This window comes from Falco rusticolus, chromosome 4 (genome assembly GCF_015220075.1).
Source record: "Falco rusticolus isolate bFalRus1 chromosome 4, bFalRus1.pri, whole genome shotgun sequence".
Classification (NCBI taxonomy): Eukaryota; Metazoa; Chordata; class Aves; order Falconiformes; family Falconidae; genus Falco; species Falco rusticolus.
The window spans coordinates 35,800,092-35,815,116 of NC_051190.1; the positions used below are offsets into that span (position 1 = coordinate 35,800,092).

Below are 15,025 nucleotides of genomic sequence, written 5' to 3' on the forward strand. Positions count from 1 at the left end.
CATTATAACATTTTACAGAATGATGTTTTCTAAATAAAAGCAATAGGTTCCTTTCCTCTCTTTTTTTCCTGTCAGGCAAGCCCTTCTAATGGCATTTTTATAAATGCTGGTAACTTTTGAATTTATGTTTATACCATCATTCACAGCATTGCTATCATCACCATGGAACATACTGGTGAGAGAGTATCTTCTTTCCATAAAGCTTTTCTAATGGCAAATTTCATAAAGATATTGATTTTAATAAATTGAGCAGTTTAATAGCAGAACATTAAATGCAATTCTCTGATGGATTAGAGGAAGCCTGATAAGACATTCATAACTTATGCCAGGATTCAGACTAATTCAAGACCTGGAGAACGGAAAAGTTTCTTTGTTCTGCACATAGTCAGGCTACAAGATGCAGTGGCTTGACAAAAGCAAAATTACAAACATGCTGCATTTGCAGCTTTGGAAAAGCTGCCTGCAATTAAGATCTGTTGCCACCAGCAGTGACAATAAGAGTGGAAACAAGAATACATTCAGTGACCTTGAAATGTAGTTAGGTATCATTTTCCTTCAACATTTTATGTATTGGTATGAAAGAATTAAACCTGCTTGTCTCAAAAGAAAAGTTCTTGAATATTATACTCTTTTTCTATATATATGTAGTTACTTGATACTATTTGTATTAGTCGTATAAAATATATTAAATCACTAAATATTGTACTATAATGATGTGCGTACACACACCTATGTATTTATGTATAAATTAATATAACCGTAATAATATAACCGTAATCCTACTTAGACCTTCAAAAGATGAACTTAACTAGATTTCAGAGAAGTTACCAATCCATGGTCAAAACATGCCATTTTAGAAAAGACTTTTCAAACTGGAAAGTGAAGCAAAGGAAGGGCACTTTGGAACTACATATATATTTTAAAATAAGGCACTTCTTGCTGCTAATAGGCTCTTTGTTATCTTTTAGTGTTGCTGTATAAAACTGTCTCCCCCATTTTTCAACGCTGATTGTAAAAATGCTGTTTTTTGCTTTGTCCAGCAGAAGATTCTTTTGCTCCAACCTTTTTAGATAGAAAGAAAGGAATCAACTTTACATAGAAAAGCTCTTAAAGACTCAGATTTATCCATGAGAAAATTGCCCCACTGTAGGACTGCAGAAAGCATGTTTTACAGATTATGCTGAGACAGTCTCACCATGCTCACTACTACAAACTCTGTGGAAGAAAAACGGGCATTGTAGCCAGCTAGGCACTGCCACTACACTTCTGTGTCTGCTTTCTGACAAGCTGGAAGTCCTCTTAGCAGCATGTGCCTGTCATGTGAATACAAGACTATCTTTTGCAGTGTTCCTAAAGTTCTTGTTACTAAACCCATCAATTTTAAGACAGCTTTCCTCTTCTACATTTTCCACTGACTCTTCTCATTACAGAAAATGCCTATAATACCAGTAAAATAAGCAATCCAGGCACATTAGCTAGCTGAGAAGACTGAGACCAGTGATTGTTATTTAACAACTTTGTACAGGTGTTATGTAAAATAAATTCTTTAATAGTTTATAGGAAAAAGTTAGAAGCCTTGACTTCAGTTCCTAAAATTTTTGTAACTGACTTTATGTTTCTAGTAATGCAGAGCTTGTAATCCCATCAGTCAGCTCCCTTTTTCATGGTACACTGATTTGAATGCTTTTATTATTTTTCCTCGAATATGTGGATTCTGTGGGCACAGTTTTAGGTTCTCTCCCTTTTTTTTTGTGTCGCTGTGCTCCTACAGCTGGAGATGGCGTTTCTGATAAAGCAGGCGTGTGGCCAGAACATTCCCATGACTCAGTAATCCCTGGCTGCCAGAACTATCCCACAGGACTTTTGGCTGCCAGTTGTCATTAACTTTAAATCCATTATCCTTCTGTAAGGAAAAAACACCAACTTTCCCAGGTTGGACTGAAGATACACCTATATAAACAGATCATGTTTATATATCACATGGAAGGGAAGTACATGTTGGTAGTGTTAGAAAGGTTGTTCAGTATCAATTTAAAATATTCACAAGTGAGTTTTAAAAACCACTGCAAATGGGGATCCAATATGCCCAGATAAAAAAAAAAAACAAACAGTGAAAAATTTGCTACAGGTCACTTGTTTCAAGATGACCTTTAATTCTATATTGTGGTACATAATAACACATGGAGGGTCATAGTAGCAGCCCTTGTCATGAAGTCAGTGATTTCAGGATTTCATTACTTACTATTTCAAAGGAGGATCTCTACATTATTATAGCACATATTCTTTAAAAATGAGAAGCCCATTTTTAAGGACTGTGGTTTTTAGAGCTTTTTTTTTTTTTTTTTTTTTAGCTTTCACATACTTCTCATACGGTTAAGGTTATGCTGTCTTTTTATCTCCTAGAAGTTGCACAAACATAGTAATCAGTGTTTTAGTGGGCATTAGAGAAGTTATAAAATATGTTTGTGCCACTACCCTGGGGCTGAAATCAGTGAAGCAGTCCTTTTTCAGAGTGGGAAGAATTTGCTAACTCACAGAAAAAAAAAATAAAATGACATTGCAGTAGACACCTATAGATCTGTGTGTAATAATTACCTAAATTTTAAAAATGCTGTGTTCTTCAAAGTCTTCATGCATACAAGGTCCACTATACAGTAAGCAATATATAGTCATAGAATCAAAATTTAGGGTGGAAGGGACCTTCAGAGGACATCTAGTTCAACCACATGCTCAAAACAGGTCTCAATAGATGAAGTTTCTCAGGTCAATGTTCAACCCAGTCTTGAACACCTCAGAGGACAGACATTGTGTAACCTTGGTGGGAAACCTGTTGCAATATTTAACCACTTTTCTGCAGAGCAGCATCTTTGCAGCTTGCATTGCTGTATGAGATTCCTTCACAGATGCAAGACCTCACACTGTCTCTTATTGAATTTCATGAACTTCTGCTCAACCCATTTCTCCCATCTGTCCAGTCTCTCTGGTCTCTCTGAAGAGCAGCCCTTTCCTCCAGTGTATTCACTGTTCCCCCCAGTTTAGTGTCATGCATATACTTGCCGAGTGTGTACTCCATCCCATTCTCCAGGTCATTATTGAAGACGCTAAATGACATTGGTCCCACTGCTAATTCCTGAGGGACACCACTAGCTACTGGCTGCCAGCTGGACTTAACACCACTGGTCAGAATACTTTGATCCCAGCACTCCAGCCAGTTTTTCCCCCACCCTGACTATTTATCCCAGCCGTATCTCATGATTTTGCCATACTGGGACAAAGCTTTAAGTTATGCAACATGCACTGTCCTCCCCCTTCTCGACAGGGCTGGTAACCTCATCTGAGAGAGAGCACTGAGGTTGATCAGGCATGATTTGCCCTTTCTAAATCCCTGCTGGTTGCTCTCAGTCACCTTCTTGTCTTTCATGTATTTAGAAATGGAGCTAATCCCCTTAAAAGCCATAACTTTAACAAGGACGAAGGTGAAGCTGATCACAGATTTTATTACAATAAATTGAGTTGTTACTGTTCCACTTGCATTCAGTAAAGAAAAAAATCTCACACAGAATAAATTACTTAGTAAGTTTTATGTACTTTAATACTACGTCAGTGGCTCCAAATACAGTAAAAAGCTGCAAACTTGTTTGTAGCAAGAAACAACTTGCTGACTGAAGAGGGATGGAAGCAGCATATTACCAATACATGAGATAACCATGAGTCAGTTAATTTCACAGACTGCTATAATGGAGGAATTTTGCAAAAATTATTGAGGTACTTTATTAAAAGGCAGATAAATAGCATCTCATTTCTTTTCTGAGGATCTATGAATAAGAAACTCACTTTTAAAAAACCCTAAATCACTGTTAGCCTTTGGGACTCATCCTGTAAAGTGCTGAGTGAACACTTACTGAATAAAATGTGCCTTACTGAATAAAATTCTAATGAGAGTAATTGAGCTTTGATAACTGCTATGTCGTTAAACATAAATTGGTTTTTAACTAATTGTATTTGCATTGTATTATGATTTCTATTAATGAATGCATCAATGTTTATACTCTGCAAACTCTTCTGTAGTAAAATATTAAAGTCTACACCAGTTAATCTGAAGTGAAATGACCTGGCATGGCACTAGTGGAAAAGGAATTTGTGAAAGAATTTGGCCCAAATCTTCACCATTTATGATTAAGAACAGCAGAGGAAAGGTGACTGTTGGCTTTTTAGACGTTTCTAGACAAGGGAGGCTGTGTATTGATCTCTGCAGCGTAGGTCAGGGTACAGTGGGGTTTCTCTAATTTGGGCCAGCTGCCACCAAGCCTGCAGAGCCTATGCTGCAGCCCCACTAAGCTGCTTACTCCAATAGTAAAGTGTACTGTGGGACCCAATAGTTTTAGATATGGTGAAAGACAGAAAAATCATACAGCCATTTTCCATTTAAAAACCAGAATCACCCGCCAACCAAACTCAGTCCAAAATAAGGAGGGAAGAAACGTAAAGTGGTACTGAATATATCATAATTGAGCTGTATAATGCAACTCTTTGTGGCATTCAGAATGAATACCATGAGGTCAGTGCTAACACAGAACTCACCTGCTGGTCAAGTCAGGAAAACTCAATTCCTTAGCGATGCCAGGTTCATTGCGAAGCTATATTGGCCTTGTCTAGAAGAAAAAAAAAAAAACCAAACAAAAAACAACAACAAAGAGACGTTACACCAAACTCCCAAACCAGCTTTATCCATTTTTCACTTGTAGGGGGACCTGAGGCCAGGCATAGTGGTGTGTTCAGAATGGCTACTGATAACTGAGCATTTGCTCTGGGAATTCAACTTTACACATAAAGTCTTCTTATGTATAGTTGCTCTTGCCTTATTTCATTTCATGTGCTACCAAAGACAATAGTCAACAAATAACCACAAGAATTATTTGTCTAATTGGACTCAGAAACATGAAACTTGTGTTGCTATTCTTGTACCTTTGTCATATAACTTGCCACTGCTCTTAGACCAAATTATTACAATATCTATAAAAACAATTACCCCACAATACAAAAAAAAGTACTAATCCTCTTGAAAATTCTTTTCATCAACATTCCTAATGTTGATCTTATTCACTAGAATATTTGCAGAAGGCAAAAACTGGGAGAAAAGAACATGGACACAAACTTGTTTAAATATTCACATGAATATTTATATGAACAGGTGTGCATTATTTTCTAGTTATTGCTTCCATGAGGAAAATGGTGCAAGTTATGAAAATTAGACACAGTTCAGAAAGCACACAATAATAAAAGTATTAGGGAAAAATTCAGAATTTAAAATCTGCTATTCCATTAAAAAAGATTGATTAAAGCCCATTTTCAGCAGTTTGCATTTTCAAATTCAAATAGTTTAAAATAAAATAATTGATCAATTATATGCCAGCTGACCATGAATTTTATTTCATAAACCAAATCATCCAATTTTCTGATTCCAATACGTTGAATATTCAGTGTCATCCCATAATTCTGGAATGGAAGGCAAAGATAACAAAGATCACTTTCTAATTCTAAGCAGCTGGAAATCTGAAACTCCATTTGTCCGAAACTCTAGCACATTTCCAAGAGCTTCCAATACCTTACGGACCACAGGACAGATCTTGCTGTTTCTGTCCTGCACGTTTGCTGGCATTCAGCATTTCTAATAGGCCTTTCAAGATAATTGTAGTTTAACTTGCTAACTGATACTACATTAGTACTGTTATTTGGACTTCCAGAAATTTGGAGTTTGTTGTCTTTTTTGCCTAGGCATTAGCTGCAAATATTTTGTACAATGTGAGTGGTTGTTCTGTAAACCCAGACCAAAAATAATCCTCCGTGGAGGTGAGCTTTATCTCCAGGGTCTGGGTCAAAGCTGAATGTGAACTTCTCTGGAACTTGGTGCTTGCAGGGAGCTTTTGATTTATACACAGCCATGTGAGATGAGATGGGGATGGTTATTACTGTCACAAATTATAAAGCCAAAGATAAACAAGGGAATTGCTTGACAAAGCAGTGCCTTACATTCTGAACTTTAAAATGGAAAAAAAAACACTCAGACAATTTATGCCTTTTACTTATTTGCTACACACTTAACTTGATTAGTCCTCCCAATATTTTTGATTTTTGAGTTTTTGACAGTTTTATAGTGAAGTCTAACTCATGCAAGGCACTGCATGAAGTTGTGCGCAAATGAGGGGCACCTGTACCCCTGGCTCCCTGTAATGAATGATGCATCGTACTTCAGGCATGCAGGTAGCTGTCTTGGAAATCTCAGGAGAAAAGTAGAGGTGGATACACTGCTTAGCAAGTCTGACGTCGTTAAGATATGCTGAACTCACACTGCAATTTACTACTGTGTGCATGCAACTATATTCCTCTTAGCATGAGTTAGACTTACTGTAGACTTGACTTCCTACTTAACTTCCAGAGATCTGAGATTCTAGGATGCTATGATAAGTAACTTTTTCTTCTCAGATAATATTTGTCAGCATCTCCAGGCAAACTCACTGGTAAAGAAGTTGTGAATCTCCAGATGGATATTAATATATAAATAGAGTTACAATGGTGGAACCCTCAAGTCTCCCAGCATTTTAAGAATGACAATTCAGATGTATCTGGCATTATAAGCATGCCTTTCATACCTACTGAAAAGTCAGGTTGTTGTCATAACAGGACTTTCTTTTCTAGAATTATGCTGTACATTCTGCTAGAAAGCTTTGCATATTTGCATATCACTCATTATTTGAAACAAATGTAAAGCAACATAACCAAATATAATATTGTAGTTTAAGTGTAATGACATTACTGCTTTTTCTACTTTCAACATCTGGCAACTTTTACTGAAGTGCTATTGATCTGAGAAATTGCCAAGAAGTTATTTTTCAAATTATTATCTCTATCTCATATATCAGAAATACAAAGTGTGGCTTACCTAGTTCACTGCAGTGCTGTATTGATCTCTAAGTGATCCTTCATGTGTTCTTCAAATACGCAAACAGCATAATCTTTGTTTTTAAAGAAATAGTTACACACATGAACTCAGGATAAAAATGTACTCTTACTGCAGCCTGGTGAAAAACTGCAAGCCTGCCTCCCTGCAGTATTCAGTTTTCACTAGAAGAACTCTGTTGACATAACAGAGTTCAAGCTGTGATTAACCCAGTGTAGGAAAAAAAACGTGACAAAGATTGCTCATACACCATAGGTGTATAATTCATAATTTTTTCCATCAGGAACAAGGATAAAACCCTACATATACTTAGCATCTAACAACAGAGCCAAAACCAGTTACTGCCATTTGCAAAGTGGCCACACTGGGGCAAGAGATTCTTAAAACTTACGAGGGGACCTACAGAATGAAGGTATATTGGGTAAAAAAATGTGCTGTAAAAGGAACTCTGGAGAAGAAGTAGTACAGGAGATAAGATGCTGCTTTGGTGTTGTCAGCCATCCCATTCTACATTCTACCTTCTACATCCCCTATGAACACACACAGGAGAATCTGCTTTCTGGAATGTATAGGTGTCTGTTTGTTAGATGAACAGAATTCTTCATAACAACCTACTGTTTTCAATGGTGGTTTCAATAACAAACTGGGAAATGTAAATGGTCTGTACAATGTTCTACAAGGGTTAAAGGTGCCAGAAATATATTCAAGTTCAACAGATCATCTTATGGTGAAAAATAACTATGTATGGTATTTTCAGTGCTGAATAAAATATTTTGTGACAGAAATTTCCTACAAAGGGAAAATTGGAGGAGGCATGTTTCCAGTGTAGGGTGCATATATTTGACATACTGTAAAATTCACAAGTATTTAATTGTTGTATTCATAAAATACGAGCAGTGAGCTCTGCAGTTTTCAGCCAGTGTCCTGTCTGATTATGCTATTTTGAGCTAAATGTTTCAGAAGTCACAAGCAGCCTTTGCTAAATGATTATCTATAATCAGCGATACTTACCTGATTATCAGTGACTTCACTGGCTAAAGCACTATATGCCTTTGGAATATTTACCCCTTAGGGCGTTGCTTACGCTGTAGTTAACCCCTCATGAATTTTGCTCATTTCCAAAGGTAGGTGACTACCCAACTTGTGGAAGCATCAGCTCTTGCCTAACAGTTGAAATTTGACATTGATTAGCATCATCAGTACAGGCTGTGTCCTTTTCCACTCCAGTATTTGCAATACCCTTCTGTCATCTGTGTTTAGGAACCATGATAACTTCCGTGTATGTATCGCTACACAGCATTAAAAGGTCTGTTAGAAACTCGTCCTCAGTCTAATGGGTACAGCATTAGGTTATCACCCAACAGCATGCAGTGATAGAGAGGGAAAACAATAGCTTTTCAAACAAAGCTAAGTTGAGGATAATTTGTTTGGGATCACAAGCTGGATCTACTGACAAAAGCTAAATTTCATCTAACCTTTGGGTATTGCACTTCCTTTGTGCATGTCTTTGTGAGGAAACAAGAACATAATAGATTATAAAGAAAATAATGTTCCTGACCTGTTCTATGTTTTATTAAATGTGTCATGACTGGTAGATTCAGATATATTGTTTTGTAAATGTAATTATTTTTTCATATCAGTATTAGGAAAGAAAAGTAAAGACTATTCAATCTAATTTATGAGACACTTTAGAAGATGATTCGAAGCAGACTGATTACAGTGTATCAGTCTTAATTACAGTATATATAAACTAAATAATATGAAATATTAATCAGCTGTTTTCAGACCAAATAATCAATACTCAGAATGGAAGTTAATCTTTTCCATGCACTTAAGTCAAGAAATGAAGACAGCTTTATGTAGTTTCAGGATAGTTCTGGAATCTGACAATTAAATTAAAACAACCAAAATCGCATTGCTCCAAAACAAAAGCATGAGTCTTCAGAAATAAGCACTTGACTGCTTCTTTAAATTGAATTTTAAAATATAATCTATTTTTTATTTGCTTCTTCCAATGTTAAAAAAAAGCATAAATAAATAATTTAATTGAAAAATTAAATTAAGGAGAATCAATTTGTGACACAGTTATGAAAGCATATAAAGATTCTTATGCAATATTGCGCGACTATACTTAATATTTAACAACCAGATTTTCTACGTGACCATAATGTATGATTCCAGAAATACTACTTATTTTAATTTGGTTCTGGGATTCTCTCTTTTTTATTGACACACTAAAATCATATCTGTAAAGCTCAGCCCCCTGTCATATCCTGCAGAAGATTCTGATTGGAATATGGAACTTCTTGATGCAAGATATTCACGCTTTAGCCCTTAGACTTGCAGCCTATTTTTTGTCTGGGTTCAGGATTGAAACTTTTCGCTTGTGCTGCTCCTGGGCACTGAATATAAGTTTCAGTTCTTGGTCTCTAGGATTTTAAGACTTGAAGTTATACCCCAAATATGTCGTGGTGCTCTTCACGTGCTCCTCCTCTGGCACACCAGTGGAACAGCAACCACCACCCTACCTGCAGTACATTAGGATTGGTCTCAACATGCAGCAAAATTTTGCACAGAGAGAGCTAAAACTTTCAGGTTCAGATTTCTAAGAAATATTGTATGAACCAGTAACCGATAAACAGGATTTGACTGTGGTTTGAAGCGGTAGAGAAAGTGAGGCAGGATAAGACAGGCAAGCTGCCAAATAAGAAATTCAGTTTTTTCAGCACGTGAGACCCTTAAGCCTACAACACTAGTAAACAGAATGAACTGGAAATAATTTTCCAGCTTGAGACTAAATGATATGGCAGAGCACATGTCCACACAACTAACTATTCTCACATCTCAGACAGAACGGCACCATCCCAACTGCTTGTTGGGAATAGTTTGTGGCCTGTGCTGTCACCCCAGCCATGCCCAGACGCGTGGGTCGGTGCTGCTGGCCCATGCCAAATCTGTAGTGAATGTGTGAACCAGGGCATAGTATGGACAACTATGGCTGAGACAGAGGACTTGGTTAATTCACTGTTACAGTTTGATTTTCTGAAGGATTCACACTTAAGCAGAAAGGAGGCCCAAGCAGATTTCAACCAACAAAGTGTAATTACAATAGCCTAAAATTATCCCAAGTTAATTTTAATATCTTAAGAATCTTGTGTGCAGGTTTTGTGGCTTTCTGGTGCACAGTGTCTCAAGGCATGCATGCATGTTGGGCTAAATTAATCAGACTCAGGGACAGCACACATCTCCCATTTTGGAGCAGCTGGTGCTGCTAGATTACTCTACCAACACTAGAGTATTGTGTGGCTCCCACTGCCCTCTGGGGCTGGCAATCACGATGAATCAGAGAGATGTGACCACAAGTGTTGAGCATGCCTTCTCGAACCTGCTCCAGTCCCTTCTCTCCCCACATCTATTTACTGCAGCGTGGCTTCTCTGAAGGTCAGCCATCCAGCCTCCCGAGCACTAAGATTTTGTGACTAGGATTTGGCATTTAAATGGCTTTTAGTTTATTTTCAAGGCAACATTTTTGCTTTTTCTCTTTGACTATTAGTTATTCAAAAATGTCAAAGACAATTTCCAAGGGGGAAAAAAAATAAGAAGATCTTTTTTCCTCTCTCCCTGTCTTTGTATACACACACAGAGAGCTATTTTTCTCCGTATTCTTTTCTTATACCGAGGATAAGCGTACAGGTTGGGGTTATTGGTTCATTTGTTCAGCCAATTTTGCAGAACTGACCTTGGCATTCAGGGACAAATAATTCTTTCCAATCAGCAAAAAGGAGTCAAAAGAGATAATCCAATACTGCATTAGATTTGCAAGCAGTTGAAGGTCTTACCAGATTTAAAGATCTTTTTTCAAAGAGATATAGAGGTTTCGCAAAGAAATGCGTAGACCATTATGAACTTGAAATAATAGTTGTAACAGCAGAGAGAGCAGAGGCAGTGTATGATTTCCTTTCAGGTTCTGATGACCTTGGCACTGTAATTATGAGCAAACAGTCCATTACTGTTATGTCTTTAAAAAGACAATAATTGCCCCTACATTTCTTGATTGCTAAGAAAAGGGATTTTGATACTCATTTATCAATTACTTGGAAACATCTAATACCAAGGTTAGTTCCAAATTCTGAGTTCAATTTGCTGAAAGAAAAGTATGCCAGTAAATTTTCAGTCTACCAGCCTTGGGCCAAGATAGGTCTTATGATAGCACTTAAGAAAAAAATAAAGAGAAAAAAAAAAGACGACATAGTTGCCATTACCTATCTAACAACCAACCATCCTTTCTTCCTATTGGTTTTAATGCTCAGCGCTTCACAAGGTTTGACCAGGGCCACATTAATCACCTGCATTTAAATGCCTGCATTATTTCACTCCAATTAATAGATGTCATGCCTTAGCATGAAGGGAAGCCTGAAGAGAATTGCACTGTGCAGAGAGCACAAAAAGCAGCCTAAAAACCAATCAGATCCTGGAATTAAATCATTTCTCTCTCTCGTACCTGCTAATATCTGCAAAATTGTCTTTGAACTTCTAAACGTAGAAGACATCAATTTAAAGGCAACATAAAAGGAGGTGGCAGTCAGTGCCTGCTCTATTAGAGTCACTGTGCCTCACTTGGATAAAACCCCTATTAATCTCAAATTTTGTGTGAAAAAGAAAAGTAGACATTGAGATGGCTTTCACCACTGGCTTGTGCTGATGGCCAGCATAAAGTCTGTGCATCAGTAATTTCTAAAGGCAGGTTTAGTTGGAGCTAGACACCTTCCCTACTGGCAACACGAGCTGGCCAGACACGAATCAACTCCTGTCAAGAAGCTGTCTACTTGATGAGCCATTGCATGCTTTTTCCCTTTTTAATATTTTTAAAATAAAATGTTGAGCCTTTTAAATATTTTTTAAAACAATACTCTTAAAATGAAACAAATGAAAATAAAGCACGTGGTGGGAGACTCTACCTCCTCTTATATGACTTCCTGTAGTTTCCGCTCCCTTTATGAATGAATCTTGCTCTTTTTCATATATTTATTGACACAGTATAAACCAACCATAAACCTGCTTAGCAAAAGCCTTAACCTGCATGCCAAACATTTGGAATTGTACCTTGCAGAAGTGAGATGCATCTGCTTCTAGGGAAAAAGAGGTACATCAGATAAACAGGTTTATAGAGATTTGCTTGGTTTTGCTACGTCTCTCTCGGTTTGTAATTTCAAAAACATGTATGGAGAAGCCTTCCACCTTCTTCAGGGCTGCATATTTGAAACACAGAAATATATATATATGAAATTTTCCAATTATTTGAATCATACCTTTGAATGCTTTTACCAAAACACTGAAATATTAGAAAAAATAATTTTTAGACCAGATTTTGAGAGGCAGATACACATTTGCAGCATTTTAAGGTTTTCATGGCTCCTTTGATTCCAACAGCCTGACTCAAACACCTGTTAGCCATGTGTTTGAAGTATTTTGTTAAATGTAGACCTAAACAAGAATTCCTTGGCTAAGAGAGACTCATCCAAACTCCTGTTTATGAAAGAAAACACATCTTGCCTCGGCTCTTTCGCTTCAGAGAGACAGAAAATTCCTGTTTCTGCTTGTAAAGAGACTGGTGTCAGAGAAGTTTCCAAGGAAATGACAAGCTGCAACTAAACATACTCCTTGTGCAGTGAAGTTCATAGTTAAGAGAACAATAGAGTTTTCAGGTCTTCTGTATTAAGCTTTTCAGGTGAAAACTACTTTTCTAGTACCAAAAACAAGAGTCACACATTGGTCCTGCAAACAAATATTAAAATAAGGGTAATTTCACATGTCAGTATTTAATTCTATAAAGTTGCTAGACTTTGCAAGCCTTTTCAAGATGTGAATATGGTTTAAAAACCCCATCCTTTTAAGGAGCACTTACTTGTTTTAAATTTGCTCAGTATCAGAAATAATAAGGATTTTGTTTTGTTTAAGGAGATGGATTAAACTGATTTAAAAGACCTAAGAATACTTTTATCTATGGATTCAAAAGCAAGCCCATCGAACTCAATAGAGATACATCTTTTCTTCAGGCTGTGGATCAGGTTTGATTGCCAGTTTGATAGCAGAGGCATTGATTTTACTAAGAGCACTCTAATGCTACCTTACTGCAAACTGCTACAGTTATAAAAAGAAAGAATTACAGCTCTCCTGAATGAGCAGAGAACCCTCAAAACAGTGCAGTAAAATTGTGATTCTGAGCAGATTTGTGTTGGCATGCATTCCTCTTATTTGGAGATACTTTGATCCATCAGGATTTGGGTGGTCTCATTGCTACCACCCCTGCCACATAAAAGCCAGTTTAGATCCTAAGAATCCCAGAGGATTATCAGAGTATGCAATACTAAACTGTATCTTTTAATCAGCAAATTTGGAGTTAAAAACCCACAGCTTTTGCACCCATCTGGTGATCAACATCTCTTTGGTCCTCATGTCCATGTCCAGGATCATGCCTAGGCTTTTAGCAAGGTCTTGGGTTTTTTCTGCTGATCCTGGAGTTGCTATTGCCTTCAATGGCACTGTGTTTTCACCAAAAACTAAGTTTGGCAATTACATTCTACCACAAAATCCCATTCAGCTCTTCATAAGAGGGATAAGTAATACAAGCTCTGCTGAAGACCTGATTCTTGTTCTTGGCTTTTCTGTCCGCTGGTTGTAACTGTAGGCAACTTAGAGAGGCCATGTGCCCCAAGGGCTTCCAGAACTCGTGCCTCCCCTGGGCAAGGAGATGTAGCTTGTCTTATTGGTCCAGACGGTTACTAGAGATTAGTATTGCTTAGCTATATTGCATTAATATTCATTCTCAGATCAGGTAAGCTTTAATTAATTGACTCCATCTGAATCTATGTTTGAGGAGAGAATGATTTATAATGACCGTTCCTAAAAGCAGCAGAAGGCACACGATTAGCAAGTCAGCACTGATGGGCTATAGCGGTATTGAGAGGCTGACAGAACTGACAAGACTTTCCATAAGAACATTAACGTACAAGTTAAGCTACTGCAATGACCTTACTGTAGTTTAAATTTGAATACAGAACATACATGTAACCTTGCTATGCTATTCAACTGTAAGATTTACTTTATGAAAAATTTGTCCAAATACAGAGACACTGAAAAAAGTACCTGAAACTACTATCAATTAATTTTTGGTTAGAAGGACACCTCAGATAATTGGAGCACTTTCTATTAAGTGCTTCAGTTTAAAATCAAACCAGAGATTTTCTGTCAGTGACCTATTTTAGGAAACGCAGAATGCAAGATACTACAGTGTATATACTGAAGTTGTTTTTCATTACTATTTTTGGAGTACCTATTATTCTGATAGGTTATTACAATTACATATTCATGAAAAAAACAATATAACTTTTTCTGACTGCTACAAAGGTTCCAATATTTACTGTAGGTAAGGATTTTCTAGGGATGAAAATTCAAAGACTGTTCAAAACTCAAGTCTCATAACTGTCACTGTACATGGTCAGAGTTATGATCCATATCTTGTAATATTCTTATTCTGAGTCATTTGGGTGATGTAAGGGACTTTGTAAGATTTACATGAGTGCTTTGAATTAGTATTTTTAAAAATTGTTGTCTTGACATTGGGAGGCCCACCAGAGAGCCAAGTTTATCCAATTCACCTGCTCAATCCATAAAACAAGATCTGTGGACAGTTCCTTATTTCTGTAAGGCAATTTCTACAGTACTGAATTACATAGTTTTGATGCATTTCATTGTTTGTTTCCGTAGATGTGACTCATGGTATCACAAAAGGAGCATTTGAAGGACAAATGCAGAACTATTTTGATTAGTGATGGCAGTTTTTCCTCAAAGAAAAACTTGCTGGAATTAGTTAACACTTGAATATAGTCAGTGGTAATAGACTGATGGGTGAAGTTCTCCTTCTGAAGGTTAGACTTTGGTCCCTCATATTTTTAAAGGGTCTTTCTGAGTATTCTATGCATTTTGAATAGAAGTCTAACCAATTCTCTATGTGGATTCACTTGATCACAAACCTGCTAAGAAGAGCCAGGTGAAAATCTGAAAGAT

General features: G+C 37.0%; 1 protein-coding gene and 1 long non-coding RNA gene across 2 annotated transcripts in view; one reads left to right on the forward strand and one right to left on the reverse strand.

Annotated features, from left to right (window-relative positions):
• Window positions 1–15,025, forward strand: part of SHISA9 (shisa family member 9) — a 191,440-nt gene that overhangs the window by 33,874 nt on the left and 142,541 nt on the right. The gene's annotated exons all lie outside the window — the stretch shown is intronic.
• LOC119147689 overlaps window positions 1–15,025 on the reverse strand; it is a 244,074-nt gene that overhangs the window by 33,425 nt on the left and 195,624 nt on the right. Inside the window, exon 3 of the long non-coding RNA XR_005104115.1 lies at window positions 4,582–4,652. This is a non-coding gene — a long non-coding RNA (uncharacterized LOC119147689). The remainder of the gene's footprint in view (window positions 1–4,581; window positions 4,653–15,025) is intronic.